Source organism: Phalangium opilio, unplaced genomic scaffold (assembly GCF_054372755.1).
Source record: "Phalangium opilio isolate 3A_F unplaced genomic scaffold, DU_Popi_V2 ptg000054l_1, whole genome shotgun sequence".
In the NCBI taxonomy this organism is placed as follows: Eukaryota; Metazoa; Arthropoda; class Arachnida; order Opiliones; family Phalangiidae; genus Phalangium; species Phalangium opilio.
Genome location: NW_028324173.1, coordinates 5844680 through 5865806, shown reverse-complemented (window position 1 = coordinate 5865806; position 21127 = coordinate 5844680). Strand labels below are relative to the sequence as shown.

General features: G+C 38.4%; 43 non-coding genes and 40 pseudogenes across 43 annotated transcripts; all 83 read right to left on the bottom strand.

Annotated features, from left to right (window-relative positions):
- Window positions 1-119: 119 nt before the first annotated feature.
- LOC149671670 (5S ribosomal RNA) lies at window positions 120-238 on the bottom strand. The gene has a single exon (XR_016367296.1). It is a non-coding gene; the product is annotated as a 5S ribosomal RNA (ribosomal RNA).
- A 137-nt stretch (window positions 239-375) lies between these two features.
- LOC149671669 (5S ribosomal RNA) lies at window positions 376-494 on the bottom strand (annotated as a pseudogene).
- Window positions 495-628: 134 nt separating this feature from the next.
- On the bottom strand, window positions 629-747 carry LOC149671668 (5S ribosomal RNA; annotated as a pseudogene).
- A 137-nt stretch (window positions 748-884) lies between these two features.
- On the bottom strand, window positions 885-1003 carry LOC149671667 (5S ribosomal RNA; annotated as a pseudogene).
- A 134-nt stretch (window positions 1004-1137) lies between these two features.
- Window positions 1138-1256, bottom strand: LOC149671666 (5S ribosomal RNA; annotated as a pseudogene).
- Window positions 1257-1393: 137 nt separating this feature from the next.
- LOC149671665 (5S ribosomal RNA) lies at window positions 1394-1512 on the bottom strand. Its single transcript, XR_016367373.1, has one exon. It is a non-coding gene; the product is annotated as a 5S ribosomal RNA (ribosomal RNA).
- A 137-nt stretch (window positions 1513-1649) lies between these two features.
- LOC149671664 (5S ribosomal RNA) lies at window positions 1650-1768 on the bottom strand (annotated as a pseudogene).
- Window positions 1769-1905: 137 nt separating this feature from the next.
- LOC149671663 (5S ribosomal RNA) lies at window positions 1906-2024 on the bottom strand. Its single transcript, XR_016367461.1, has one exon. It is a non-coding gene; the product is annotated as a 5S ribosomal RNA (ribosomal RNA).
- Window positions 2025-2161: 137 nt separating this feature from the next.
- On the bottom strand, window positions 2162-2280 carry LOC149671662 (5S ribosomal RNA; annotated as a pseudogene).
- A 122-nt stretch (window positions 2281-2402) lies between these two features.
- LOC149671661 (5S ribosomal RNA) lies at window positions 2403-2505 on the bottom strand (annotated as a pseudogene).
- Window positions 2506-2642: 137 nt separating this feature from the next.
- Window positions 2643-2761, bottom strand: LOC149671660 (5S ribosomal RNA; annotated as a pseudogene).
- Window positions 2762-2898: 137 nt separating this feature from the next.
- Window positions 2899-3017, bottom strand: LOC149671659 (5S ribosomal RNA). The gene has a single exon (XR_016367371.1). It is a non-coding gene; the product is annotated as a 5S ribosomal RNA (ribosomal RNA).
- A 137-nt stretch (window positions 3018-3154) lies between these two features.
- LOC149671658 (5S ribosomal RNA) lies at window positions 3155-3273 on the bottom strand (annotated as a pseudogene).
- A 136-nt stretch (window positions 3274-3409) lies between these two features.
- On the bottom strand, window positions 3410-3528 carry LOC149671657 (5S ribosomal RNA). The gene has a single exon (XR_016367202.1). It is a non-coding gene; the product is annotated as a 5S ribosomal RNA (ribosomal RNA).
- Window positions 3529-3665: 137 nt separating this feature from the next.
- LOC149671656 (5S ribosomal RNA) lies at window positions 3666-3784 on the bottom strand (annotated as a pseudogene).
- A 137-nt stretch (window positions 3785-3921) lies between these two features.
- Window positions 3922-4040, bottom strand: LOC149671655 (5S ribosomal RNA). Its single transcript, XR_016367370.1, has one exon. It is a non-coding gene; the product is annotated as a 5S ribosomal RNA (ribosomal RNA).
- A 137-nt stretch (window positions 4041-4177) lies between these two features.
- On the bottom strand, window positions 4178-4296 carry LOC149671654 (5S ribosomal RNA; annotated as a pseudogene).
- Window positions 4297-4432: 136 nt separating this feature from the next.
- Window positions 4433-4551, bottom strand: LOC149671653 (5S ribosomal RNA). Its single transcript, XR_016367201.1, has one exon. It is a non-coding gene; the product is annotated as a 5S ribosomal RNA (ribosomal RNA).
- Window positions 4552-4688: 137 nt separating this feature from the next.
- On the bottom strand, window positions 4689-4807 carry LOC149671652 (5S ribosomal RNA; annotated as a pseudogene).
- Window positions 4808-4944: 137 nt separating this feature from the next.
- Window positions 4945-5063, bottom strand: LOC149671651 (5S ribosomal RNA; annotated as a pseudogene).
- A 137-nt stretch (window positions 5064-5200) lies between these two features.
- Window positions 5201-5319, bottom strand: LOC149671650 (5S ribosomal RNA). The gene has a single exon (XR_016367369.1). It is a non-coding gene; the product is annotated as a 5S ribosomal RNA (ribosomal RNA).
- A 137-nt stretch (window positions 5320-5456) lies between these two features.
- LOC149671649 (5S ribosomal RNA) lies at window positions 5457-5575 on the bottom strand. The gene has a single exon (XR_016367295.1). It is a non-coding gene; the product is annotated as a 5S ribosomal RNA (ribosomal RNA).
- A 137-nt stretch (window positions 5576-5712) lies between these two features.
- On the bottom strand, window positions 5713-5831 carry LOC149671648 (5S ribosomal RNA; annotated as a pseudogene).
- A 137-nt stretch (window positions 5832-5968) lies between these two features.
- On the bottom strand, window positions 5969-6087 carry LOC149671647 (5S ribosomal RNA; annotated as a pseudogene).
- A 137-nt stretch (window positions 6088-6224) lies between these two features.
- Window positions 6225-6343, bottom strand: LOC149671646 (5S ribosomal RNA). The gene has a single exon (XR_016367368.1). It is a non-coding gene; the product is annotated as a 5S ribosomal RNA (ribosomal RNA).
- A 137-nt stretch (window positions 6344-6480) lies between these two features.
- On the bottom strand, window positions 6481-6599 carry LOC149671645 (5S ribosomal RNA). Its single transcript, XR_016367294.1, has one exon. It is a non-coding gene; the product is annotated as a 5S ribosomal RNA (ribosomal RNA).
- A 137-nt stretch (window positions 6600-6736) lies between these two features.
- Window positions 6737-6855, bottom strand: LOC149671644 (5S ribosomal RNA; annotated as a pseudogene).
- A 136-nt stretch (window positions 6856-6991) lies between these two features.
- Window positions 6992-7110, bottom strand: LOC149671643 (5S ribosomal RNA). The gene has a single exon (XR_016367818.1). It is a non-coding gene; the product is annotated as a 5S ribosomal RNA (ribosomal RNA).
- A 137-nt stretch (window positions 7111-7247) lies between these two features.
- Window positions 7248-7366, bottom strand: LOC149671642 (5S ribosomal RNA; annotated as a pseudogene).
- Window positions 7367-7503: 137 nt separating this feature from the next.
- On the bottom strand, window positions 7504-7622 carry LOC149671641 (5S ribosomal RNA; annotated as a pseudogene).
- A 137-nt stretch (window positions 7623-7759) lies between these two features.
- LOC149671640 (5S ribosomal RNA) lies at window positions 7760-7878 on the bottom strand. Its single transcript, XR_016367367.1, has one exon. It is a non-coding gene; the product is annotated as a 5S ribosomal RNA (ribosomal RNA).
- A 137-nt stretch (window positions 7879-8015) lies between these two features.
- Window positions 8016-8134, bottom strand: LOC149671639 (5S ribosomal RNA). The gene has a single exon (XR_016367293.1). It is a non-coding gene; the product is annotated as a 5S ribosomal RNA (ribosomal RNA).
- A 137-nt stretch (window positions 8135-8271) lies between these two features.
- Window positions 8272-8390, bottom strand: LOC149671638 (5S ribosomal RNA; annotated as a pseudogene).
- A 137-nt stretch (window positions 8391-8527) lies between these two features.
- LOC149671637 (5S ribosomal RNA) lies at window positions 8528-8646 on the bottom strand. Its single transcript, XR_016367366.1, has one exon. It is a non-coding gene; the product is annotated as a 5S ribosomal RNA (ribosomal RNA).
- Window positions 8647-8783: 137 nt separating this feature from the next.
- LOC149671636 (5S ribosomal RNA) lies at window positions 8784-8902 on the bottom strand. Its single transcript, XR_016367292.1, has one exon. It is a non-coding gene; the product is annotated as a 5S ribosomal RNA (ribosomal RNA).
- A 137-nt stretch (window positions 8903-9039) lies between these two features.
- On the bottom strand, window positions 9040-9158 carry LOC149671635 (5S ribosomal RNA; annotated as a pseudogene).
- A 136-nt stretch (window positions 9159-9294) lies between these two features.
- On the bottom strand, window positions 9295-9413 carry LOC149671634 (5S ribosomal RNA). Its single transcript, XR_016367364.1, has one exon. It is a non-coding gene; the product is annotated as a 5S ribosomal RNA (ribosomal RNA).
- A 137-nt stretch (window positions 9414-9550) lies between these two features.
- LOC149671633 (5S ribosomal RNA) lies at window positions 9551-9669 on the bottom strand (annotated as a pseudogene).
- Window positions 9670-9806: 137 nt separating this feature from the next.
- LOC149671632 (5S ribosomal RNA) lies at window positions 9807-9925 on the bottom strand (annotated as a pseudogene).
- Window positions 9926-10061: 136 nt separating this feature from the next.
- On the bottom strand, window positions 10062-10180 carry LOC149671631 (5S ribosomal RNA). The gene has a single exon (XR_016367817.1). It is a non-coding gene; the product is annotated as a 5S ribosomal RNA (ribosomal RNA).
- A 137-nt stretch (window positions 10181-10317) lies between these two features.
- On the bottom strand, window positions 10318-10436 carry LOC149671630 (5S ribosomal RNA; annotated as a pseudogene).
- A 137-nt stretch (window positions 10437-10573) lies between these two features.
- Window positions 10574-10692, bottom strand: LOC149671629 (5S ribosomal RNA; annotated as a pseudogene).
- Window positions 10693-10829: 137 nt separating this feature from the next.
- On the bottom strand, window positions 10830-10948 carry LOC149671628 (5S ribosomal RNA). The gene has a single exon (XR_016367363.1). It is a non-coding gene; the product is annotated as a 5S ribosomal RNA (ribosomal RNA).
- A 137-nt stretch (window positions 10949-11085) lies between these two features.
- On the bottom strand, window positions 11086-11204 carry LOC149671627 (5S ribosomal RNA). The gene has a single exon (XR_016367291.1). It is a non-coding gene; the product is annotated as a 5S ribosomal RNA (ribosomal RNA).
- Window positions 11205-11341: 137 nt separating this feature from the next.
- On the bottom strand, window positions 11342-11460 carry LOC149671626 (5S ribosomal RNA; annotated as a pseudogene).
- Window positions 11461-11596: 136 nt separating this feature from the next.
- LOC149671625 (5S ribosomal RNA) lies at window positions 11597-11715 on the bottom strand. Its single transcript, XR_016367816.1, has one exon. It is a non-coding gene; the product is annotated as a 5S ribosomal RNA (ribosomal RNA).
- Window positions 11716-11852: 137 nt separating this feature from the next.
- LOC149671624 (5S ribosomal RNA) lies at window positions 11853-11971 on the bottom strand. The gene has a single exon (XR_016367290.1). It is a non-coding gene; the product is annotated as a 5S ribosomal RNA (ribosomal RNA).
- Window positions 11972-12108: 137 nt separating this feature from the next.
- LOC149671623 (5S ribosomal RNA) lies at window positions 12109-12227 on the bottom strand (annotated as a pseudogene).
- Window positions 12228-12349: 122 nt separating this feature from the next.
- LOC149671622 (5S ribosomal RNA) lies at window positions 12350-12468 on the bottom strand (annotated as a pseudogene).
- A 136-nt stretch (window positions 12469-12604) lies between these two features.
- On the bottom strand, window positions 12605-12723 carry LOC149671621 (5S ribosomal RNA). Its single transcript, XR_016367815.1, has one exon. It is a non-coding gene; the product is annotated as a 5S ribosomal RNA (ribosomal RNA).
- Window positions 12724-12860: 137 nt separating this feature from the next.
- LOC149671620 (5S ribosomal RNA) lies at window positions 12861-12979 on the bottom strand. Its single transcript, XR_016367289.1, has one exon. It is a non-coding gene; the product is annotated as a 5S ribosomal RNA (ribosomal RNA).
- Window positions 12980-13116: 137 nt separating this feature from the next.
- On the bottom strand, window positions 13117-13235 carry LOC149671619 (5S ribosomal RNA). The gene has a single exon (XR_016367288.1). It is a non-coding gene; the product is annotated as a 5S ribosomal RNA (ribosomal RNA).
- A 136-nt stretch (window positions 13236-13371) lies between these two features.
- On the bottom strand, window positions 13372-13490 carry LOC149671618 (5S ribosomal RNA; annotated as a pseudogene).
- A 137-nt stretch (window positions 13491-13627) lies between these two features.
- Window positions 13628-13746, bottom strand: LOC149671617 (5S ribosomal RNA). The gene has a single exon (XR_016367287.1). It is a non-coding gene; the product is annotated as a 5S ribosomal RNA (ribosomal RNA).
- Window positions 13747-13883: 137 nt separating this feature from the next.
- On the bottom strand, window positions 13884-14002 carry LOC149671616 (5S ribosomal RNA). The gene has a single exon (XR_016367285.1). It is a non-coding gene; the product is annotated as a 5S ribosomal RNA (ribosomal RNA).
- A 137-nt stretch (window positions 14003-14139) lies between these two features.
- Window positions 14140-14258, bottom strand: LOC149671615 (5S ribosomal RNA). The gene has a single exon (XR_016367500.1). It is a non-coding gene; the product is annotated as a 5S ribosomal RNA (ribosomal RNA).
- Window positions 14259-14394: 136 nt separating this feature from the next.
- LOC149671614 (5S ribosomal RNA) lies at window positions 14395-14513 on the bottom strand (annotated as a pseudogene).
- Window positions 14514-14650: 137 nt separating this feature from the next.
- LOC149671613 (5S ribosomal RNA) lies at window positions 14651-14769 on the bottom strand. The gene has a single exon (XR_016367284.1). It is a non-coding gene; the product is annotated as a 5S ribosomal RNA (ribosomal RNA).
- Window positions 14770-14906: 137 nt separating this feature from the next.
- Window positions 14907-15025, bottom strand: LOC149671612 (5S ribosomal RNA). The gene has a single exon (XR_016367283.1). It is a non-coding gene; the product is annotated as a 5S ribosomal RNA (ribosomal RNA).
- A 137-nt stretch (window positions 15026-15162) lies between these two features.
- LOC149671611 (5S ribosomal RNA) lies at window positions 15163-15281 on the bottom strand (annotated as a pseudogene).
- A 138-nt stretch (window positions 15282-15419) lies between these two features.
- On the bottom strand, window positions 15420-15538 carry LOC149671610 (5S ribosomal RNA). Its single transcript, XR_016367814.1, has one exon. It is a non-coding gene; the product is annotated as a 5S ribosomal RNA (ribosomal RNA).
- Window positions 15539-15675: 137 nt separating this feature from the next.
- Window positions 15676-15794, bottom strand: LOC149671609 (5S ribosomal RNA). Its single transcript, XR_016367362.1, has one exon. It is a non-coding gene; the product is annotated as a 5S ribosomal RNA (ribosomal RNA).
- A 137-nt stretch (window positions 15795-15931) lies between these two features.
- On the bottom strand, window positions 15932-16050 carry LOC149671608 (5S ribosomal RNA; annotated as a pseudogene).
- A 137-nt stretch (window positions 16051-16187) lies between these two features.
- On the bottom strand, window positions 16188-16306 carry LOC149671607 (5S ribosomal RNA). The gene has a single exon (XR_016367606.1). It is a non-coding gene; the product is annotated as a 5S ribosomal RNA (ribosomal RNA).
- A 134-nt stretch (window positions 16307-16440) lies between these two features.
- On the bottom strand, window positions 16441-16559 carry LOC149671606 (5S ribosomal RNA; annotated as a pseudogene).
- Window positions 16560-16681: 122 nt separating this feature from the next.
- LOC149671605 (5S ribosomal RNA) lies at window positions 16682-16784 on the bottom strand (annotated as a pseudogene).
- Window positions 16785-16920: 136 nt separating this feature from the next.
- On the bottom strand, window positions 16921-17039 carry LOC149671604 (5S ribosomal RNA; annotated as a pseudogene).
- Window positions 17040-17176: 137 nt separating this feature from the next.
- Window positions 17177-17295, bottom strand: LOC149671603 (5S ribosomal RNA). The gene has a single exon (XR_016367282.1). It is a non-coding gene; the product is annotated as a 5S ribosomal RNA (ribosomal RNA).
- Window positions 17296-17432: 137 nt separating this feature from the next.
- On the bottom strand, window positions 17433-17551 carry LOC149671602 (5S ribosomal RNA). Its single transcript, XR_016367281.1, has one exon. It is a non-coding gene; the product is annotated as a 5S ribosomal RNA (ribosomal RNA).
- Window positions 17552-17688: 137 nt separating this feature from the next.
- Window positions 17689-17807, bottom strand: LOC149671601 (5S ribosomal RNA). The gene has a single exon (XR_016367499.1). It is a non-coding gene; the product is annotated as a 5S ribosomal RNA (ribosomal RNA).
- Window positions 17808-17943: 136 nt separating this feature from the next.
- LOC149671600 (5S ribosomal RNA) lies at window positions 17944-18062 on the bottom strand (annotated as a pseudogene).
- Window positions 18063-18199: 137 nt separating this feature from the next.
- Window positions 18200-18318, bottom strand: LOC149671599 (5S ribosomal RNA). Its single transcript, XR_016367280.1, has one exon. It is a non-coding gene; the product is annotated as a 5S ribosomal RNA (ribosomal RNA).
- A 137-nt stretch (window positions 18319-18455) lies between these two features.
- LOC149671598 (5S ribosomal RNA) lies at window positions 18456-18574 on the bottom strand. The gene has a single exon (XR_016367279.1). It is a non-coding gene; the product is annotated as a 5S ribosomal RNA (ribosomal RNA).
- A 137-nt stretch (window positions 18575-18711) lies between these two features.
- On the bottom strand, window positions 18712-18830 carry LOC149671597 (5S ribosomal RNA; annotated as a pseudogene).
- A 138-nt stretch (window positions 18831-18968) lies between these two features.
- LOC149671596 (5S ribosomal RNA) lies at window positions 18969-19087 on the bottom strand. The gene has a single exon (XR_016367812.1). It is a non-coding gene; the product is annotated as a 5S ribosomal RNA (ribosomal RNA).
- Window positions 19088-19224: 137 nt separating this feature from the next.
- Window positions 19225-19343, bottom strand: LOC149671595 (5S ribosomal RNA). The gene has a single exon (XR_016367361.1). It is a non-coding gene; the product is annotated as a 5S ribosomal RNA (ribosomal RNA).
- Window positions 19344-19480: 137 nt separating this feature from the next.
- LOC149671594 (5S ribosomal RNA) lies at window positions 19481-19599 on the bottom strand (annotated as a pseudogene).
- A 137-nt stretch (window positions 19600-19736) lies between these two features.
- Window positions 19737-19855, bottom strand: LOC149671593 (5S ribosomal RNA). Its single transcript, XR_016367605.1, has one exon. It is a non-coding gene; the product is annotated as a 5S ribosomal RNA (ribosomal RNA).
- Window positions 19856-19989: 134 nt separating this feature from the next.
- LOC149671592 (5S ribosomal RNA) lies at window positions 19990-20108 on the bottom strand (annotated as a pseudogene).
- Window positions 20109-20230: 122 nt separating this feature from the next.
- LOC149671591 (5S ribosomal RNA) lies at window positions 20231-20333 on the bottom strand (annotated as a pseudogene).
- Window positions 20334-20470: 137 nt separating this feature from the next.
- On the bottom strand, window positions 20471-20589 carry LOC149671590 (5S ribosomal RNA; annotated as a pseudogene).
- Window positions 20590-20726: 137 nt separating this feature from the next.
- Window positions 20727-20845, bottom strand: LOC149671589 (5S ribosomal RNA). Its single transcript, XR_016367359.1, has one exon. It is a non-coding gene; the product is annotated as a 5S ribosomal RNA (ribosomal RNA).
- Window positions 20846-20981: 136 nt separating this feature from the next.
- Window positions 20982-21100, bottom strand: LOC149671588 (5S ribosomal RNA). Its single transcript, XR_016367278.1, has one exon. It is a non-coding gene; the product is annotated as a 5S ribosomal RNA (ribosomal RNA).
- Window positions 21101-21127: the final 27 nt, after the last annotated feature.

The window sequence follows — 21127 nt, the reverse complement described above, 5'->3', positions numbered from 1 at the left end:
TTCGAATTTAAATTAAGTGAGACAAATTAACCATCATCTTTTTAAAACAATAACAAAAAGAAAATATGTTTGCTTTTTTCATATCTATTGGAATTTAAAAGAGGAAAAAAAAGTGAAAAAGCCAACGGCACGCAGTGTTCCTAAGTGTTCTCCCTCCCAAGTACTGACTGCGCTCAACGCTGCTTAACTTCGGTGATCGGACGAGAACCGGTGTTTTCAGCGTGATATGGCCGTTGCCGAGAGTGCTATTTAATAATTCGAATTTAAATTAAGTGAGACAAATTAACCTTCATCTTTTTAAAACAATAACAAAAAGAAAATATGTTGGCTTTTTTCATATCTATTGGAATTTAAAAGAGGAAAAAAAAGTGAAAAAGCGAACGGCACGCAGTGTTCCTAAGTGGTCTCCCTACCAAGTACTGACTGCGCTCGACGCTGCTTAACTTCGGTGATCCGACGAGAACCGGTGTTTTCAGCGTGATATGGCCGTTGCCGAGAGTGCTAGATAATAATTCGGATTTAAATTAAGTGAGACAAATTGACCATCTTTTTAAAACAATAACAAAAAGAAAATATGTTTGCTTTTTTCATATCTATAGGAATTTAAAAGAGGAAAAAAAAGTGAAAAAGCCAACGGCACGCAGTGTTCCTAAGTGGTCTCCCTCCCAAGTACTGACTGCGCTCGACGCTTCTGAACTTCGGTGATCGGACGAGAACCGGTGTTTTCAGCGTGATATGGCCGTTGCCGAGAGTGCTAGATAATAATTCGAATTTAAATTAAGTGAGACAAATTAACCTTCATCTTTTTAAAACAATAACAAAAAGAAAATATGTTGGCTTTTTTCATATCTATTGGAATTTAAAAGAGGAAAAAAAAGTGAAAAAGCGAACGGCACGCAGTGTTCCTAAGTGGTCTCCCTCCCAAGTACTGACTGCGTTCGACGCTGCTTAACTTCGGTGATCCGACGAGAACCGGTGTTTTCAGCGTGATATGGCCGTTGCCGAGAGTGCTAGATAATAATTCGGATTTAAATTAAGTGAGACAAATTGACCATCTTTTTAAAACAATAACAAAAAGAAAATATGTTTGCTTTTTTCATATCTATAGGAATTTAAAAGAGGAAAAAAAAGTGAAAAAGCCAACGGCACGCAGTGTTCCTAAGTGGTCTCCCTCCCAAGTACTGACTGCGCTCGACGCTTCTGAACTTCGGTGATCGGACGAGAACCGGTGTTTTCAGCGTGATATGGCCGTTGCCGAGAGTGCTAGATAATAATTCGAATTTAAATTAAGTGAGACAAATTAACCATCATCTTTTTAAAACAATAACAAAAAGAAAATATGTTTGCTTTTTTCATATCTATTGGAATTTAAAAGAGGAATAGAAAGTGAAAAAGCCAACGGCACGCAGTGTTCCTAAGTGGTCTCCCTCCCAAGTACTGACTGCGCTCGACGCTGCTTAACTTCGGTGATCGGACGAGAACCGGTGTTTTCAGCGTGATATGGCCGTTGCCGAGAGTGCAAGATAAGAATTCGAATTTAAATTAAGTGAGACAAATTAACCATCATCTTTTTAAAACAATAACAAAAAGAAAATATGTTTGCTTTTTTCATATCTATTGGAATTTAAAAGAGGAAAAAAAAGTGAAAAAGCCAACGGCACGCAGTGTTCCTAGGTGGTTTCCCTCCCAAGTACTGACTGCGCTCGACACTTCTTAACTTCGGTGATCGGACGAGAACCGGTGTTTTCAGCGTGATATGGCCGTTGCCGAGAGTGCTAGATAATAATTCGAATTTAAATTAAGTGAGACAAATTAACCATCATCTTTTTAAAACAATAACAAAAAGAAAATATGTTTGCTTTTTTCATATCTATTGGAATTTAAAAGAGGAAAAAGAAGTGAAAAAGCCAACGGCACGCAGTGTTCTTAAGTGGTCTCCCTCCCAAGTACTGACTGCGCTCGACGCTGCTTAACTTCGGTGATCGGACGAGAACCGGTGTTTTCAGCGTGATATGGCCGTTGCCGAGAGTGCTATTTAATAATTCGAATTTAAATTAAGTGAGACAAATTAACCTTCATCTTTTTAAAACAATAACAAAAAGAAAATATGTTGGCTTTTTTCATATCTATAGGAATTTAAAAGAGGAAAAAAAAGTGAAAAACCCAACGGCACGCAGTGTTCCTAAGTGGTCTCCCTCCCAAGTACTGACTGCGCTCGACGCAGCTTAACTTCGGTGATCGGACGAGAACCGGCGTGTTCAGCGTGATATGGCCGTTGCCGAGAGTGCTATTTAATAATTCGAATTTAATTAACCTTCATCTTTATAAATCAATAATAAAAAGAAGATATGTTTGCTTTTTTCATATCTCATGGAATTTAAAAGAGGAAATAAAAGTGAAAAAGCCAACGGCACGCAAAGTTTCCAAGTACTGACTGCGCTCGACGCTGCTTAACTTCGGTGATCGGACGAGAACCGGTGTTTTCAGCGTGATATGGCCGTTGCCGAGAGTGCAAAATAATAATTCGAATTTAAATTAAGTGAGACAAATTAACCATCATCTTTTTAAAACAATAACAAAAAGAAAATATGTTTGCTTTTTTCATATCTATTGGAATTTAAAAGAGGAAAAAAAAGTGAAAAAGCCAACGGCACGCAGTGTTCCTAAGTTGTCTCCCTCCCAAGTACTGACTGCGCTCGACGCTGCTTAACTTCGGTGATCGGACGAGAACCGGTGTTTTCAGCGTGATATGGCCGTTGCCGAGAGTGCTAGATAATAATTCGAATTTAAATTAAGTGAGACAAATTGACCTTCATCTTTTTAAAACAATAACAAAAAGAAAATATGTTTGCTTTTTTCATATCTATAGGAATTTAAAAGAGGAAAAAAAAGTGAATAAGCCAACGGCACGCAGTGTTCCTAAGTGGTCTCCCTCCCAAGTACTGACTGCGCTCGACGCTGCTTAACTTCGGTGATCGGACGAGAACCGGTGTTTTCAGCGTGATATGGCCGTTGCCGAGAGTGCTAGATAATAATTCGAATTTAAATTAAGTGATACAAATTAACCATCATCTTTTTAAAACAATAACAAAAAGAAAATATGTTTGCTTTTTTCATATCTATTGGAATTTAAAAGAGGAAAAAAAAGTGAAAAAGCCAACGGCACGCAGTGTTCCTAAGTTGTCTCCCTCCCAAGTACTGACTGCGCTCGACGCTGCTTAACTTCGGTGATCGGACGAGAACCGGTGTTTTCAGCGTGATATGGCCGTTGCCGAGAGTGCTAGATAATAATTCGAATTTAAATTAAGTGAGACAAATTGACCTTCATCTTTTTAAAACAATAACAAAAAGAAAATATGTTTGCTTTTTTCATATCTATTGGAATTTAAAAAAGGAAAAAAAGTGAAAAAGCCAACGGCACGCAGTGTTCCTAAGTGGTCTCCCTCCCAAGTACTGACTGCGCTCGACGCTTCTTAACTTCGGTGATCGGACGAGAACCGGTGTTTTCAGCGTGATATGGCCGTTGCCGAGAGTGCTAGATAATAATTCGAATTTAAATTAAGTGAGACAAATTAACCATCATCTTTTTAAAACAATAACAAAAAGAAAATATGTTTGCTTTTTTCATATCTATTGGAATTTAAAAGAGGAAAAAAAAGTGAAAAAGCCAACGGCACGCAGTGTTCCTAAGTTGTCTCCCTCCCAAGTACTGACTGCGCTCGACGCTGCTTAACTTCGGTGATCGGACGAGAACCGGTGTTTTCAGCGTGATATGGCCGTTGCCGAGAGTGCTAGATAATAATTCGAATTTAAATTAAGTGAGACAAATTGACCTTCATCTTTTTAAAACAATAACAAAAAGAAAATATGTTTGCTTTTTTCATATCTATAGGAATTTAAAAGAGGAAAAAAAAGTGAATAAGCCAACGGCACGCAGTGTTCCTAAGTGGTCTCCCTCCCAAGTACTGACTGCGCTCGACGCTGCTTAACTTCGGTGATCGGACGAGAACCGGTGTTTTCAGCGTGATATGGCCGTTGCCGAGAGTGCTAGATAATAATTCGAATTTAAATTAAGTGAGACAAATTAACCATCATCTTTTTAAAACAATAACAAAAAGAAAATATGTTTGCTTTTTTCATATCTATTGGAATTTAAAAGAGGAAAAAAAAGTGAAAAAGCCAACGGCACGCAGTGTTCCTAAGTTGTCTCCCTCCCAAGTACTGACTGCGCTCGACGCTGCTTAACTTCGGTGATCGGACGAGAACCGGTGTTTTCAGCGTGATATGGCCGTTGCCGAGAGTGCTAGATAATAATTCGAATTTAAATTAAGTGAGACAAATTGACCTTCATCTTTTTAAAACAATAACAAAAAGAAAATATGTTTGCTTTTTTCATATCTATTGGAATTTAAAAAAGGAAAAAAAGTGAAAAAGCCAACGGCACGCAGTGTTCCTAAGTGGTCTCCCTCCCAAGTACTGACTGCGCTCGACGCTTCTTAACTTCGGTGATCGGACGAGAACCGGTGTTTTCAGCGTGATATGGCCGTTGCCGAGAGTGCTATTTAATAATTCGAATTTAAATTAAGTGAGACAAATTAACCTTCATCTTTTTAAATCAATAACAAAAAGAAAATATGTTGGCTTTTTTCATATCTATTGGAATTTAAAAGAGGAAAAAAAAGTGAAAAAGCCAACGGCACGCAGTGTTCCAAAGTGTTCTCCCTCCCAAGTACTGACTGCGCTCAACGCTGCTTAACTTCGGTGATCGGACGAGAACCGGTGTTTTCAGCGTGATATGGCCGTTGCCGAGAGTGCTATTTAATAATTCGAATTTAAATTAAGTGAGACAAATTAACCTTCATCTTTTTAAATCAATAACAAAAAGAAAATATGTTGGCTTTTTTCATATCTATTGGAATTTAAAAGAGGAAAAAAAAGTGAAAAAGCGAACGGCACGCAGTGTTCCTAAGTGGTCTCCCTCCCAAGTACTGACTGCGCTCGACGCTGCTTAACTTCGGTGATCCGACGAGAACCGGTGTTTTCAGCGTGATATGGCCGTTGCCGAGAGTGCTAGATAATAATTCGGATTTAAATTAAGTGAGACAAATTGACCTTCATCTTTTTAAAACAATAACAAAAAGAAAATATGTTTGCTTTTTTCATATCTATAGGAATTTAAAAGAGGAAAAAAAAGTGAAAAAGCCAACGGCACGCAGTGTTCCTAAGTGGTCTCCCTCCCAAGTACTGACTGCGCTCGACGCTGCTTAACTTCGGTGATCGGACGAGAACCGGTGTTTTCAGCGTGATATGGCCGTTGCCGAGAGTGCTATTTAATAATTCGAATTTAAATTAAGTGAGACAAATTAACCTTCATCTTTTTAAATCAATAACAAAAAGAAAATATGTTGGCTTTTTTCATATCTATTGGAATTTAAAAGAGGAAAAAAAAGTGAAAAAGCCAACGGCACGCAGTGTTCCTAAGTGTTCTCCCTCCCAAGTACTGACTGCGCTCAACGCTGCTTAACTTCGGTGATCGGACGAGAACCGGTGTTTTCAGCGTGATATGGCCGTTGCCGAGAGTGCTATTTAATAATTCGAATTTAAATTAAGTGAGACAAATTAACCTTCATCTTTTTAAATCAATAACAAAAAGAAAATATGTTGGCTTTTTTCATATCTATTGGAATTTAAAAGAGGAAAAAAAAGTGAAAAAGCGAACGGCACGCAGTGTTCCTAAGTGGTCTCCCTCCCAAGTACTGACTGCGCTCGACGCTGCTTAACTTCGGTGATCCGACGAGAACCGGTGTTTTCAGCGTGATATGGCCGTTGCCGAGAGTGCTATTTAATAATTCGAATTTAAATTAAGTGAGACAAATTAACCTTCATCTTTTTAAATCAATAACAAAAAGAAAATATGTTGGCTTTTTTCATATCTATTGGAATTTAAAAGAGGAAAAAAAAGTGAAAAAGCGAACGGCACGCAGTGTTCCTAAGTGGTCTCCCTCCCAAGTACTGACTGCGCTCGACGCTGCTTAACTTCGGTGATCCGACGAGAACCGGTGTTTTCAGCGTGATATGGCCGTTGCCGAGAGTGCTAGATAATAATTCGGATTTAAATTAAGTGAGACAAATTGACCTTCATCTTTTTAAAACAATAACAAAAAGAAAATATGTTTGCTTTTTTCATATCTATAGGAATTTAAAAGAGGAAAAAAAAGTGAAAAAGCCAACGGCACGCAGTGTTCCTAAGTGGTCTCCCTCCCAAGTACTGACTGCGCTCGACGCTGCTTAACTTCGGTGATCGGACGAGAACCGGTGTTTTCAGCGTGATATGGCCGTTGCCGAGAGTGCTATTTAATAATTCGAATTTAAATTAAGTGAGACAAATTAACCTTCATCTTTTTAAATCAATAACAAAAAGAAAATATGTTGGCTTTTTTCATATCTATTGGAATTTAAAAGAGGAAAAAAAAGTGAAAAAGCCAACGGCACGCAGTGTTCCTAAGTGTTCTCCCTCCCAAGTACTGACTGCGCTCAACGCTGCTTAACTTCGGTGATCGGACGAGAACCGGTGTTTTCAGCGTGATATGGCCGTTGCCGAGAGTGCTATTTAATAATTCGAATTTAAATAAAGTGAGACAAATTAACCTTCATCTTTTTAAATCAATAACAAAAAGAAAATATGTTGGCTTTTTTCATATCTATTGGAATTTAAAAGAGGAAAAAAAAGTGAAAAAGCGAACGGCACGCAGTGTTCCTAAGTGGTCTCCCTCCCAAGTACTGACTGCGCTCGACGCTGCTTAACTTCGGTGATCCGACGAGAACCGGTGTTTTCAGCGTGATATGGCCGTTGCCGAGAGTGCTAGATAATAATTCGAATTTAAATTAAGTGAGACAAATTAACCTTCATCTTTTTAAAACAATAACAAAAAGAAAATATGTTTGCTTTTTTCATATCTATTGGAATTTAAAAAAGGAAAAAAAGTGAAAAAGCCAACGGCACGCAGTGTTCCTAAGTGGTCTCCCTCCCAAGTACTGACTGCGCTCGACGCTTCTTAACTTCGGTGATCGGACGAGAACCGGTGTTTTCAGCGTGATATGGCCGTTGCCGAGAGTGCTAGATAATAATTCGAATTTAAATTAAGTGAGACAAATTAACCATCATCTTTTTAAAACAATAACAAAAAGAAAATATGTTTGCTTTTTTCATATCTATTGGAATTTAAAAGAGGAAAAAAAAGTGAAAAAGCCAACGGCACGCAGTGTTCCAAAGTGTTCTCCCTCCCAAGTACTGACTGCGCTCAACGCTGCTTAACTTCGGTGATCGGACGAGAACCGGTGTTTTCAGCGTGATATGGCCGTTGCCGAGAGTGCTATTTAATAATTCGAATTTAAATTAAGTGAGACAAATTAACCTTCATCTTTTTAAATCAATAACAAAAAGAAAATATGTTGGCTTTTTTCATATCTATTGGAATTTAAAAGAGGAAAAAAAAGTGAAAAAGCGAACGGCACGCAGTGTTCCTAAGTGGTCTCCCTCCCAAGTACTGACTGCGCTCGACGCTGCTTAACTTCGGTGATCCGACGAGAACCGGTGTTTTCAGCGTGATATGGCCGTTGCCGAGAGTGCTAGATAATAATTCGGATTTAAATTAAGTGAGACAAATTGACCTTCATCTTTTTAAAACAATAACAAAAAGAAAATATGTTTGCTTTTTTCATATCTATAGGAATTTAAAAGAGGAAAAAAAAGTGAAAAAGCCAACGGCACGCAGTGTTCCTAAGTGGTCTCCCTCCCAAGTACTGACTGCGCTCGACGCTGCTTAACTTCGGTGATCGGACGAGAACCGGTGTTTTCAGCGTGATATGGCCGTTGCCGAGAGTGCTATTTAATAATTCGAATTTAAATTAAGTGAGACAAATTAACCTTCATCTTTTTAAATCAATAACAAAAAGAAAATATGTTGGCTTTTTTCATATCTATTGGAATTTAAAAGAGGAAAAAAAAGTGAAAAAGCCAACGGCACGCAGTGTTCCTAAGTGTTCTCCCTCCCAAGTACTGACTGCGCTCAACGCTGCTTAACTTCGGTGATCGGACGAGAACCGGTGTTTTCAGCGTGATATGGCCGTTGCCGAGAGTGCTATTTAATAATTCGAATTTAAATTAAGTGAGACAAATTAACCTTCATCTTTTTAAATCAATAACAAAAAGAAAATATGTTGGCTTTTTTCATATCTATTGGAATTTAAAAGAGGAAAAAAAAGTGAAAAAGCGAACGGCACGCAGTGTTCCTAAGTGGTCTCCCTCCCAAGTACTGACTGCGCTCGACGCTGCTTAACTTCGGTGATCCGACGAGAACCGGTGTTTTCAGCGTGATATGGCCGTTGCCGAGAGTGCTAGATAATAATTCGGATTTAAATTAAGTGAGACAAATTGACCTTCATCTTTTTAAAACAATAACAAAAAGAAAATATGTTTGCTTTTTTCATATCTATAGGAATTTAAAAGAGGAAAAAAAAGTGAAAAAGCCAACGGCACGCAGTGTTCCTAAGTGGTCTCCCTCCCAAGTACTGACTGCGCTCGACGCTGCTTAACTTCGGTGATCGGACGAGAACCGGTGTTTTCAGCGTGATATGGCCGTTGCCGAGAGTGCTATTTAATAATTCGAATTTAAATTAAGTGAGACAAATTAACCTTCATCTTTTTAAATCAATAACAAAAAGAAAATATGTTGGCTTTTTTCATATCTATTGGAATTTAAAAGAGGAAAAAAAAGTGAAAAAGCCAACGGCACGCAGTGTTCCTAAGTGTTCTCCCTCCCAAGTACTGACTGCGCTCAACGCTGCTTAACTTCGGTGATCGGACGAGAACCGGTGTTTTCAGCGTGATATGGCCGTTGCCGAGAGTGCTATTTAATAATTCGAATTTAAATTAAGTGAGACAAATTAACCTTCATCTTTTTAAATCAATAACAAAAAGAAAATATGTTGGCTTTTTTCATATCTATTGGAATTTAAAAGAGGAAAAAAAAGTGAAAAAGCGAACGGCACGCAGTGTTCCTAAGTGGTCTCCCTCCCAAGTACTGACTGCGCTCGACGCTGCTTAACTTCGGTGATCCGACGAGAACCGGTGTTTTCAGCGTGATATGGCCGTTGCCGAGAGTGCTAGATAATAATTCGGATTTAAATTAAGTGAGACAAATTGACCTTCATCTTTTTAAAACAATAACAAAAAGAAAATATGTTTGCTTTTTTCATATCTATAGGAATTTAAAAGAGGAAAAAAAATGAAAAAGCCAACGGCACGCAGTGTTCCTAAGTGGTCTCCCTCCCAAGTACTGACTGCGCTCGACGCTGCTTAACTTCGGTGATCGGACGAGAACCGGTGTTTTCAGCGTGATATGGCCGTTGCCGAGAGTGCTATTTAATAATTCGAATTTAAATTAAGTGAGACAAATTAACCTTCATCTTTTTAAATCAATAACAAAAAGAAAATATGTTGGCTTTTTTCATATCTATTGGAATTTAAAAGAGGAAAAAAAAGTGAAAAAGCCAACGGCACGCAGTGTTTCTAAGTGTTCTCCCTCCCAAGTACTGACTGCGCTCAACGCTGCTTAACTTCGGTGATCGGACGAGAACCGGTGTTTTCAGCGTGATATGGCTGTTGCCGAGAGTGCTATTTAATAATTCGAATTTAAATTAAGTGAGACAAATTAACCTTCATCTTTTTAAATCAATAACAAAAAGAAAATATGTTGGCTTTTTTCATATCTATTGGAATTTAAAAGAGGAAAAAAAAGTGAAAAAGCGAACGGCACGCAGTGTTCCTAAGTGGTCTCCCTCCCAAGTACTGACTGCGCTCGACGCTGCTTAACTTCGGTGATCCGACGAGAACCGGTGTTTTCAGCGTGATATGGCCGTTGCCGAGAGTGCTAGATAATAATTCGAATTTAAATTAAGTGAGACAAATTAACCTTCATCTTTTTAAAACAATAACAAAAAGAAAATATGTTTGCTTTTTTCATATCTATTGGAATTTAAAAAAGGAAAAAAAGTGAAAAAGCCAACGGCACGCAGTGTTCCTAAGTGGTCTCCCTCCCAAGTACTGACTGCGCTCGACGCTTCTTAACTTCGGTGATCGGACGAGAACCGGTGTTTTCAGCGTGATATGGCCGTTGCCGAGAGTGCTAGATAATAATTCGAATTTAAATTAAGTGAGACAAATTAACCATCATCTTTTTAAAACAATAACAAAAAGAAAATATGTTTGCTTTTTTCATATCTATTGGAATTTAAAAGAGGAAAAAAAAGTGAAAAAGCCAACGGCACGCAGTGTTCCAAAGTGTTCTCCCTCCCAAGTACTGACTGCGCTCAACGCTGCTTAACTTCGGTGATCGGACGAGAACCGGTGTTTTCAGCGTGATATGGCCGTTGCCGAGAGTGCTATTTAATAATTCGAATTTAAATTAAGTGAGACAAATTAACCTTCATCTTTTTAAATCAATAACAAAAAGAAAATATGTTGGCTTTTTTCATATCTATTGGAATTTAAAAGAGGAAAAAAAAGTGAAAAAGCGAACGGCACGCAGTGTTCCTAAGTGGTCTCCCTCCCAAGTACTGACTGCGCTCGACGCTGCTTAACTTCGGTGATCCGACGAGAACCGGTGTTTTCAGCGTGATATGGCCGTTGCCGAGAGTGCTAGATAATAATTCGGATTTAAATTAAGTGAGACAAATTGACCTTCATCTTTTTAAAACAATAACAAAAAGAAAATATGTTTGCTTTTTTCATATCTATAGGAATTTAAAAGAGGAAAAAAAAGTGAAAAAGCCAACGGCACGCAGTGTTCCTAAGTGGTCTCCCTCCCAAGTACTGACTGCGCTCGACGCTGCTTAACTTCGGTGATCGGACGAGAACCGGTGTTTTCAGCGTGATATGGCCGTTGCCGAGAGTGCTATTTAATAATTCGAATTTAAATTAAGTGAGACAAATTAACCTTCATCTTTTTAAATCAATAACAAAAAGAAAATATGTTGGCTTTTTTCATATCTATTGGAATTTAAAAGAGGAAAAAAAAGTGAAAAAGCCAACGGCACGCAGTGTTCCTAAGTGTTCTCCCTCCCAAGTACTGACTGCGCTCAACGCTGCTTAACTTCGGTGATCGGACGAGAACCGGTGTTTTCAGCGTGATATGGCCGTTGCCGAGAGTGCTATTTAATAATTCGAATTTAAATTAAGTGAGACAAATTAACCTTCATCTTTTTAAATCAATAACAAAAAGAAAATATGTTGGCTTTTTTCATATCTATTGGAATTTAAAAGAGGAAAAAAAAGTGAAAAAGCGAACGGCACGCAGTGTTCCTAAGTGGTCTCCCTCCCAAGTACTGACTGCGCTCGACGCTGCTTAACTTCGGTGATCCGACGAGAACCGGTGTTTTCAGCGTGATATGGCCGTTGCCGAGAGTGCTAGATAATAATTCGAATTTAAATTAAGTGAGACAAATTAACCTTCATCTTTTTAAAACAATAACAAAAAGAAAATATGTTTGCTTTTTTCATATCTATTGGAATTTAAAAAAGGAAAAAAAGTGAAAAAGCCAACGGCACGCAGTGTTCCTAAGTGGTCTCCCTCCCAAGTACTGACTGCGCTCGACGCTTCTTAACTTCGGTGATCGGACGAGAACCGGTGTTTTCAGCGTGATATGGCCGTTGCCGAGAGTGCTAGATAATAATTCGAATTTAAATTAAGTGAGACAAATTAACCATCATCTTTTTAAAACAATAACAAAAAGAAAATATGTTTGCTTTTTTCATATCTATTGGAATTTAAAAGAGGAAAAAAAAGTGAAAAAGCCAACGGCACGCAGTGTTCCTAAGTGTTCTCCCTCCCAAGTACTGACTGCGCTCAACGCTGCTTAACTTCGGTGATCGGACGAGAACCGGTGTTTTCAGCGTGATATGGCCGTTGCCGAGAGTGCTATTTAATAATTCGAATTTAAATTAAGTGAGACAAATTAACCTTCATCTTTTTAAAACAATAACAAAAAGAAAATATGTTGGCTTTTTTCATATCTATAGGAATTTAAAAGAGGAAAAAAAAGTGAAAAACCCAACGGCACGCAGTGTTCCTAAGTGGTCTCCCTCCCAAGTACTGACTGCGCTCGTGGCAGTTTAACTTCGGTGATCGGACGAGAACCGGCGTGTTCAGCGTGATATGGCCGTTGCCGAGAGTGCTATTTAATAATTCGAATTTAATTAACCTTCATCTTTATAAATCAATAATAAAAAGAAGATATGTTTGCTTTTTTCATATCTCATGGAATTTAAAAGAGGAAATAAAAGTGAAAAAGCCAACGGCACGCAGTGTTCCTAAGTTGTCTCCCTCCCAAGTACTGACTGCGCTCGACGCTGCTTAACTTCGGTGATCGGACGAGAACCGGTGTTTTCAGCGTGATATGGCCGTTGCCGAGAGTGCTAGATAATAATTCGAATTTAAATTAAGTGAGACAAATTAACCTTCATCTTTTTAAAACAATAACAAAAAGAAAATATGTTTGCTTTTTTCATATCTATTGGAATTTAAAAAAGGAAAAAAAGTGAAAAAGCCAACGGCACGCAGTGTTCCTAAGTGGTCTCCCTCCCAAGTACTGACTGCGCTCGACGCTTCTTAACTTCGGTGATCGGACGAGAACCGGTGTTTTCAGCGTGATATGGCCGTTGCCGAGAGTGCTATTTAATAATTCGAATTTAAATTAAGTGAGACAAATTAACCATCATCTTTTTAAAACAATAACAAAAAGAAAATATGTTTGCTTTTTTCATATCTATTGGAATTTAAAAGAGGAAAAAAAAGTGAAAAAGCCAACGGCACGCAGTGTTCCTAAGTGTTCTCCCTCCCAAGTACTGACTGCGCTCAACGCTGCTTAACTTCGGTGATCGGACGAGAACCGGTGTTTTCAGCGTGATATGGCCGTTGCCGAGAGTGCTATTTAATAATTCGAATTTAAATTAAGTGAGACAAATTAACCTTCATCTTTTTAAATCAATAACAAAAAGAAAATATGTTGGCTTTTTTCATATCTATTGGAATTTAAAAGAGGAAAAAAAAGTGAAAAAGCCAACGGCACGCAGTGTTCCTAAGTGTTCTCCCTCCCAAGTACTGACTGCGCTCAACGCTGCTTAACTTCGGTGATCGGACGAGAACCGGTGTTTTCAGCGTGATATGGCCGTTGCCGAGAGTGCTAGATAATAATTCGAATTTAAATTAAGTGAGACAAATTAACCTTCATCTTTTTAAAACAATAACAAAAAGAAAATATGTTTGCTTTTTTCATATCTATTGGAATTTAAAAAAGGAAAAAAAGTGAAAAAGCCAACGGCACGCAGTGTTCCTAAGTGGTCTCCCTCCCAAGTACTGACTGCGCTCGACGCTTCTTAACTTCGGTGATCGGACGAGAACCGGTGTTTTCAGCGTGATATGGCTGTTGCCGAGAGTGCTAGATAATAATTCGAATTTAAATTAAGTGAGACAAATTAACCATCATCTTTTTAAAACAATAACAAAAAGAAAATATGTTTGCTTTTTTCATATCTATTGGAATTTAAAAGAGGAAAAAAAAGTGAAAAAGCCAACGGCACGCAGTGTTCCTAAGTGTTCTCCCTCCCAAGTACTGACTGCGCTCAACGCTGCTTAACTTCGGTGATCGGACGAGAACCGGTGTTTTCAGCGTGATATGGCCGTTGCCGAGAGTGCTATTTAATAATTCGAATTTAAATTAAGTGAGACAAATTAACCTTCATCTTTTTAGATCAATAACAAAAAGAAAATATTTTGGCTTTTTTCATATCTATTGGAATTTAAAAGAGGAAAAAAAAGTGAAAAAGCCAACGGCACGCAGTGTTCCTAAGTGTTCTCCCTCCCAAGTACTGACTGCGCTCAACGCTGCTTAACTTCGGTGATCGGACGAGAACCGGTGTTTTCAGCGTGATATGGCCGTTGCCGAGAGTGCTAGATAATAATTCGGATTTAAATTAAGTGAGACAAATTGACCTTCATCTTTTTAAAACAATAACAAAAAGAAAATATGTTTGCTTTTTTCATATCTATAGGAATTTAAAAGAGGAAAAAAAAGTGAAAAAGCCAACGGCACAAAGTGTTCCTAAGTGGTCTCCCTCCCAAGTACTGACTGCGCTCGACGCTGCTTAACTTCGGTGATCGGACGAGAACCGGTGTTTTCAGCGTGATATGGCCGTTGCCGAGAGTGCTAGATAATAATTCGAATTTAAATTAAGTGAGACAAATTAACCTTCATCTTTTTAAAACAATAACAAAAAGAAAATATGTTTGCTTTTTTCATATCTATTGGAATTTAAAAAAGGAAAAAAAGTGAAAAAGCCAACGGCACGCAGTGTTCCTAAGTGGTCTCCCTCCCAAGTACTGACTGCGCTCGACGCTTCTTAACTTCGGTGATCGGACGAGAACCGGTGTTTTCAGCGTGATATGGCTGTTGCCGAGAGTGCTAGATAATAATTCGAATTTAAATTAAGTGAGACAAATTAACCATCATCTTTTTAAAACAATAACAAAAAGAAAATATGTTTGCTTTTTTCATATCTATTGGAATTTAAAAGAGGAAAAAAAAGTGAAAAAGCCAACGGCACGCAGTGTTCCTAAGTGTTCTCCCTCCCAAGTACTGACTGCGCTCAACGCTGCTTAACTTCGGTGATCGGACGAGAACCGGTGTTTTCAGCGTGATATGGCCGTTGCCGAGAGTGCTATTTAATAATTCGAATTTAAATTAAGTGAGACAAATTAACCTTCATCTTTTTAGATCAATAACAAAAAGAAAATATTTTGGCTTTTTTCATATCTATTGGAATTTAAAAGAGGAAAAAAAAGTGAAAAAGCCAACGGCACGCAGTGTTCCTAAGTGTTCTCCCTCCCAAGTACTGACTGCGCTCAACGCTGCTTAACTTCGGTGATCGGACGAGAACCGGTGTTTTCAGCGTGATATGGCCGTTGCCGAGAGTGCTATTTAATAATTCGAATTTAAATTAAGTGAGACAAATTAACCTTCATCTTTTTAAATCAATAACAAAAAGAAAATATGTTGGCTTTTTTCATATCTATTGGAATTTAAAAGAGGAAAAAAAAGTGAAAAAGCGAACGGCACGCAGTGTTCCTAAGTGGTCTCCCTCCCAAGTACTGACTGCGCTCGACGCTGCTTAACTTCGGTGATCCGACGAGAACCGGTGTTTTCAGCGTGATATGGCCGTTGCCGAGAGTGCTAGATAATAATTCGGATTTAAATTAAGTGAGACAAATTGACCTTCATCTTTTTAAAACAATAACAAAAAGAAAATATGTTTGCTTTTTTCATATCTATAGGAATTTGAAAGAGGAAAAAAAAAGTGAAAAAGCCAACGGCACGCAGTGTTCCTAAGTGGTCTCCCTCCCAAGTACTGACTGCGCTCGACGCTTCTTAACTTCGGTGATCGGACGAGAACCGGTGTTTTCAGCGTGATATGGCCGTTGCCGAGAGTGCTAGATAATAATTCGAATTTAAATTAAGTGAGACAAATTAACCATCATCTTTTTAAAACAATAACAAAAAGAAAATATGTTTGCTTTTTTCATATCTATTGGAATTTAAAAGAGGAAAAAAAAGTGAAAAAGCCAACGGCACGCAGTGTTCCTAAGTGGTCTCCCTCCCAAGTACTGACTGCGCTCGACGCTGCTTAACTTCGGTGATCGGACGAGAACCGGTGTTTTCAGCGTGATATGGCCGTTGCCGAGAGTGCAAGATAAGAATTCGAATTTAAATTAAGTGAGACAAATTAACCATCATCTTTTTAAAACAATAACAAAAAGAAAATATGTTTGCTTTTTTCATATTTATTGGAATTTAAAAGAGGAAAAAAAAGTGAAAAAGCCAACGGCACGCAGTGTTCCTAGGTGGTTTCCCTCCCAAGTACTGACTGCGCTCGACGCTTCTTAACTTCGGTGATCGGACGAGAACCGGTGTTTTCAGCGTGATATGGCCGTTGCCGAGAGTGCTAGATAATAATTCGAATTTAAATTAAGTGAGACAAATTAACCATCATCTTTTTAAAACAATAACAAAAAGAAAATATGTTTGCTTTTTTCATATCTATTGGAATTTAAAAGAGGAAAAAAAAGTGAAAAAGCCAACGGTACGCAGTGTTCTTAAGTGGTCTCCCTCCCAAGTACTGACTGCGCTCGACGCTGCTTAACTTCGGTGATCGGACGAGAACCGGTGTTTTCAGCGTGATATGGCCGTTGCCGAGAGTGCTATTTAATAATTCGAATTTAAATTAAGTGAGACAAATTAACCATCTTTTTAAAACAATAACAAAAAGAAAATATGTTGGCTTTTTTCATATCTATAGGAATTTAAAAGAGGAAAAAAAAGTGAAAAACCCAACGGCACGCAGTGTTCCTAAGTGGTCTCCCTCCCAAGTACTGACTGCGCTCGACGCAGCTTAACTTCGGTGATCGGACGAGAACCGGCGTGTTCAGCGTGATATGGCCGTTGCCGAGAGTGCTATTTAATAATTCGAATTTAATTAACCTTCATCTTTATAAATCAATAATAAAAAGAAGATATGTTTGCTTTTTTCATATCTCATGGAATTTAAAAGAGGAAATAAAAGTGAAAAAGCCAACGGCACGCAAAGTTTCCAAGTACTGACTGCGCTCGACGCTGCTTAACTTCGGTGATCGGACGAGAACCGGTGTTTTCAGCGTGATATGGCCGTTGCCGAGAGTGCTAAATAATAATTCGAATTTAAATTAAGTGAGACAAATTAACCATCATCTTTTTAAAACAATAACAAAAAGAAATTATGTTTGCTTTTTTCATATCTATTGGAATTTAAAAAAGGAAAAAAAGTGAAAAAGCCAACGGCACGCAGTGTTCCTAAGTGGTCTCCCTCCCAAGTACTGACTGCGCTCGACGCTTCTTAACTTCGCTGATCGGACGAGAACCGGTGTTTTCAGCGTGATATGGCTGTTGCCGAGAGTGCTAGATAATAATTCGAATTTAAATTAAGTGAGACAAATTAACCATCATCTTTTTAAAACAATAACAAAAAGAAAATATGTTTGCTTTTTTCATATCTATTGGAATTTAAAAGAGGAAAAAAAAGTGAAAAAGCCAACGGCACGCAGTGTTCCTAAGTGTTCTCCCTCCCAAGTACTGACTGCGCTCAACGCTGCTTAACTTCGGTGATCGGACGAGAACCGGTGTTTTCAGCGTGATATGGCCGTTGCCGAGAGTGCTATTTAATAATTCGAATTTAAATTAAGTGAGACAAATTAACCTTCATCTTTTTAGATCAATAACAAAAAGAAAATATTTTGGCTTTTTTCATATCTATTGGAATTTAAAAGAGGAAAAAAAAGTGAAAAAGCCAACGGCACGCAGTGTTCCTAAGTGTTCTCCCTCCCAAGTACTGACTGCGCTCAACGCTGCTTAACTTCGGTGATCGGACGAGAACCGGTGTTTTCAGCGTGATATGGCCGTTGCCGAGAGTGCTAGATAATAATTCGGATTTAAATTAAGTGAGACAAATTGACCTTCATCTTTTTAAAACAATAACAAAAAGAAAATATGTTTGCTTTTTTCATATCTATAGGAATTTAAAAGAGGAAAAAAAAGTGAAAAAGCCAACGGCACAAAGTGTTCCTAAGTGGTCTCCCTCCCAAGTACTGACTGCGCTCGACGCTGCTTAACTTCGGTGATCGGACGAGAACCGGTGTTTTCAGCGTGATATGGCCGTTGCCGAGAGTGCTAGATAATAATTCGAATTTAAATTAAGTGAGACAAATTAACCTTCATCTTTTTAAAACAATAACAAAAAGAAAATATGTTTGCTTTTTTCATATCTATTGGAATTTAAAAAAGGAAAAAAAGTGAAAAAGCCAACGGCACGCAGTGTTCCTAAGTGGTCTCCCTCCCAAGTACTGACTGCGCTCGACGCTTCTTAACTTCGGTGATCGGACGAGAACCGGTGTTTTCAGCGTGATATGGCTGTTGCCGAGAGTGCTAGATAATAATTCGAATTTAAATTAAGTGAGACAAATTAACCATCATCTTTTTAAAACAATAACAAAAAGAAAATATGTTTGCTTTTTTCATATCTATTGGAATTTAAAAGAGGAAAAAAAAGTGAAAAAGCCAACGGCACGCAGTGTTCCTAAGTGTTCTCCCTCCCAAGTACTGACTGCGCTCAACGCTGCTTAACTTCGGTGATCGGACGAGAACCGGTGTTTTCAGCGTGATATGGCCGTTGCCGAGAGTGCTATTTAATAATTCGAATTTAAATTAAGTGAGACAAATTAACCTTCATCTTTTTAGATCAATAACAAAAAGAAAATATTTTGGCTTTTTTCATATCTATTGGAATTTAAAAGAGGAAAAAAAAGTGAAAAAGCCAACGGCACGCAGTGTTCCTAAGTGTTCTCCCTCCCAAGTACTGACTGCGCTCAACGCTGCTTAACTTCGGTGATCGGACGAGAACCGGTGTTTTCAGCGTGATATGGCCGTTGCCGAGAGTGCTATTTAATAATTCGAATTTAAATTAAGTGAGACAAATTAACCTTCATCTTTTTAAATCAATAACAAAAAGAAAATATGTTGGCTTTTTTCATATCTATTGGAATTTAAAAGAGGAAAAAAAAGTGAAAAAGCGAACGGCACGCAGTGTTCCTAAGTGGTCTCCCTCCCAAGTACTGACTGCGCTCGACGCTGCTTAACTTCGGTGATCCGACGAGAACCGGTGTTTTCAGCGTGATATGGCCGTTGCCGAGAGTGCTAGATAATAATTCGGATTTAAATTAAGTGAGACAAATTGACCTTCATCTTTTTAAAACAATAACAAAAAGAAAATATGTTTGCTTTTTTCATATCTATAGGAATTTGAAAGAGGAAAAAAAAAGTGAAAAAGCCAACGGCACGCAGTGTTCCTAAGTGGTCTCCCTCCCAAGTACTGACTGCGCTCGACGCTTCTTAACTTCGGTGATCGGACGAGAACCGGTGTTTTCAGCGTGATATGGCCGTTGCCGAGAGTGCTAGATAATAATTCGAATTTAAATTAAGTGAGACAAATTAACCATCATCTTTTTAAAACAATAACAAAAAGAAAATATGTTTGCTTTTTTCATATCTATTGGAATTTAAAAGAGGAAAAAAAAGTGAAAAAGCCAACGGCACGCAGTGTTCCTAAGTGGTCTCCCTCCCAAGTACTGACTGCGCTCGACGCTGCTTAACTTCGGTGATCGGACGAGAACCGGTGTTTTCAGCGTGATATGGCCGTTGCCGAGAGTGCAAGATAAGAATTCGAATTTAAATTAAGTGAGACAAATTAACCATCATCTTTTTAAAACAATAACAAAAAGAAAATATGTTTGCTTTTTTCATATTTATTGGAATTTAAAAGAGGAAAAAAAAGTGAAAAAGCCAACGGCACGCAGTGTTCCTAGGTGGTTTCCCTCCCAAGTACTGACTGCGCTCGACGCTTCTTAACTTCGGTGATCGGACGAGAACCGGTGTTTTCAGCGTGATATGGCCGTTGCCGAGAGTGCTAGATAATAATTCGAATTTAAATTAAGTGAGACAAATTAACCATCATCTTTTTAAAACAATAACAAAAAGAAAATATGTTTGCTTTTTTCATATCTATTGGAATTTAAAAGAGGAAAAAAAAGTGAAAAAGCCAACGGTACGCAGTGTTCTTAAGTGGTCTCCCTCCCAAGTACTGACTGCGCTCGACGCTGCTTAACTTCGGTGATCGGACGAGAACCGGTGTTTTCAGCGTGATATGGCCGTTGCCGAGAGTGCTATTTAATAATTCGAATTTAAATTAAGTGAGACAAATTAACCATCTTTTTAAAACAATAACAAAAAGAAAATATGTTGGCTTTTTTCATATCTATAGGAATTTAAAAGAGGAAAAAAAAGTGAAAAACCCAACGGCACGCAGTGTTCCTAAGTGGTCTCCCTCCCAAGTACTGACTGCGCTCGACGCAGCTTAACTTCGGTGATCGGACGAGAACCGGCGTGTTCAGCGTGATATGGCCGTTGCCGAGAGTGCTATTTAATAATTCGAATTTAATTAACCTTCATCTTTATAAATCAATAATAAAAAGAAGATATGTTTGCTTTTTTCATATCTCATGGAATTTAAAAGAGGAAATAAAAGTGAAAAAGCCAACGGCACGCAAAGTTTCCAAGTACTGACTGCGCTCGACGCTGCTTAACTTCGGTGATCGGACGAGAACCGGTGTTTTCAGCGTGATATGGCCGTTGCCGAGAGTGCTAAATAATAATTCGAATTTAAATTAAGTGAGACAAATTAACCATCATCTTTTTAAAACAATAACAAAAAGAAATTATGTTTGCTTTTTTCATATCTATTGGAATTTAAAAGAGGAAAAAAAAGTGAAAAAGCCAACGGCACGCAGTGTTCCTAAGTTGTCTCCCTCCCAAGTACTGACTGCGCTCGACGCTGCTTAACTTCGGTGATCGGACGAGAACCGGTGTTTTCAGCGTGATATGGCCGTTGCCGAGAATGCTAGATAATAATTCGAATTTAAATTAAGTGAGACAAATTGACCTTCATCTTTTTAAAACAATAACAAAAAGAAAATATGTTTGCTTTTTTCATATCTATAGGAATTTAAAAGAGGAAAAAAAAGTGAAAAAGCCAACGGCACGCAGTGTTCCTAAGTGGTCTCCCTCCCAAGTACTGACTGCGCTCGACGCTGCTTAACTTCGGTGATCGGACGAGAACCGGTGTTTTCAGCGTGATATGGCCGTTGCCGAGAGTGCTAGATAATAATTCGGATTTAAATTAAGTGAGACAAATTAACCATCATCTTTTTAAAACAATAACAAAAAGAAAATATGTTTGCTTTTTTCATATCTATTGGAATTTAAAAGAGGAAAAAAAGTGAAAAAGCCAACGGCACGCAGTGTTCCTAAGTGTTCTCCCTCCCAAGTACTGACTGCGCTCAACGCTGCTTAACTTCGGTGATCGGACGAGAACCGGTGTTTTCAGCGTGATATGGCCGTTGCCGAGAGTGCTAGATAATAATTCGAATTT